Source organism: Oryza sativa, chromosome 5, assembly GCF_034140825.1.
Source record: "Oryza sativa Japonica Group chromosome 5, ASM3414082v1".
Taxonomy (NCBI): Eukaryota; Viridiplantae; Streptophyta; class Magnoliopsida; order Poales; family Poaceae; genus Oryza; species Oryza sativa.
The window spans coordinates 8,140,524-8,142,250 of NC_089039.1; the positions used below are offsets into that span (position 1 = coordinate 8,140,524).

Below are 1,727 nucleotides of genomic sequence, written 5' to 3' on the forward strand. Positions count from 1 at the left end.
ACATATAAGAGATTTCCCATATTTTCAGAATGTGTTTGTTCATATTATCACCCTTTTCGAAATTACATAGTTCGGTATTACTTTTTGCACTCATATCCCGTAGCAACGCGCGGGGTATCTTCTAGTTATGAAGTGTTTTTTGCTATGATGTATCAATTGAAGGACAAACTATTTTTATGAAATAAAAGAAGGCCTGAATAGTAGGATGGAACACAGTAAAATGCCTCATTTTCACCCACAAGGACATATCGGGTTCTGAACTGAAACATAGTGTGATCTCTAAGCAGTGTTGTGATGGAAACAATAGACTATACCAGCTATAGCAACAAAAACCCTACAGTCACTTGATGTACACAGGAGGTTCAACGTCCGATGGAATGGTTACTGACAGGGCCTGATTTTAGCACGATCTCTAACATTTATATATATATATATATATATATATATATATATATATATATATATATATATATATATATATATATATATATATACACTAGAATTTATGTTCAAGAAGGAGGCAGCAAGCATTATCCATGGGTATCTCTCAAATATCAAAAAGCAGAATAAATATTACTGAAAAGCTAACCAATTGAACTACTATTGGACTTATATTTCCTTGAGCACATGGCACTCTTCTTCTGAATTATGTAAAAACAAAGGAAAAAAATATTCTGCCAATGAGATGAAATATAACCCCACACAAAAGGTTCAATGTCTTGCCCCTTGATCTTCCTTTAAAATGGAGTCTTAAGTTCTTCGTTATGGCAAAAGATGGTACCTTAAGTTGTAGAAGTAAATGTTAAGGGCTAAAAACAATGACTCAGTCCTTGTCCAGTTCATGTTGATTGCCGAGTATTTATACATATGGACCATATATATGGTCATTGACAGAGAGTAACCAACACTGCCTGAATTCCATGTTATTTGGTGATTCTTATGGGAATGGCAGAAGGAGAAAGTGAGGAACAGAGTACCTTTTTAATTCACTTCTTTTACCTCTCTGCCTTCCTTTCTCGATTGAAATAGACATAGGAGGTATCAGAGAACATGTTCTGCCGGCAGGGACAATGTCAGGATCAGCGATTGCTTCGCTTCATGCATGATTCGCTTCAGTCTTCTCTTGGCATGTCAGTATGACTAGTCCTGACTTAGGCTCCGCGCTGTTTCAGAAGACGGCAAAACCAGATTGAGCAATCCTTGTTAGCTTTGGCCAAGGATGCAAAGAACTCGCGGAGCAGCAAACTTACGCGAGCAGCGAACTCAAGCGATGGCACACACGCACAAGTGGCAAATTGTAGTGGACACGACAATGGCGACGCACGCGCACTCAGCTTTTCTCTCTATGGCTCAATGGAGATAAACACAAAGAAGTGCACACACACAGGTTTTTGTAGCAATTAACAAATGACTGAAACCTTTTCTCTGTTATTACAAACTGATGATTACACGGCTTATGTAGCCTTGCAGACATGCATACACAGCTAACAGCCCGGCTGGGTCGCCCGCACGACCATGCATGAGCCACTCATTCATCCGATCGGCGCGTCTCACGCGCAAGAATCGCTCCTCTGAGCTGACTGAACCACGCCACAACGTGCTCCACTAATCTTGCATGCAACTATCTAACTTGCCACTAAGACCCGGTTTAAATGGGACTAAAACTTTTAAGTCCCTGTCACATCGGATGTTTGGACACTAATTATAAATATTAAACGTAGACTATT

At 39.5% G+C, this 1,727-nt stretch overlaps 1 long non-coding RNA gene across 1 annotated transcript; it reads right to left on the reverse strand.

Moving 5' to 3' along the window:
• Positions 1-519: 519 nt before the first annotated feature.
• Positions 520-1,420, reverse strand: LOC107281057 (uncharacterized). The gene is made up of 3 exons (XR_010741249.1): positions 1,251-1,420; positions 978-1,163; positions 520-911 (listed from the first exon to the last, which is right to left on the reverse strand). It is a non-coding gene; the product is annotated as an uncharacterized lncRNA (long non-coding RNA).
• Between the last annotated feature and the right edge of the window lie 307 nt (positions 1,421-1,727).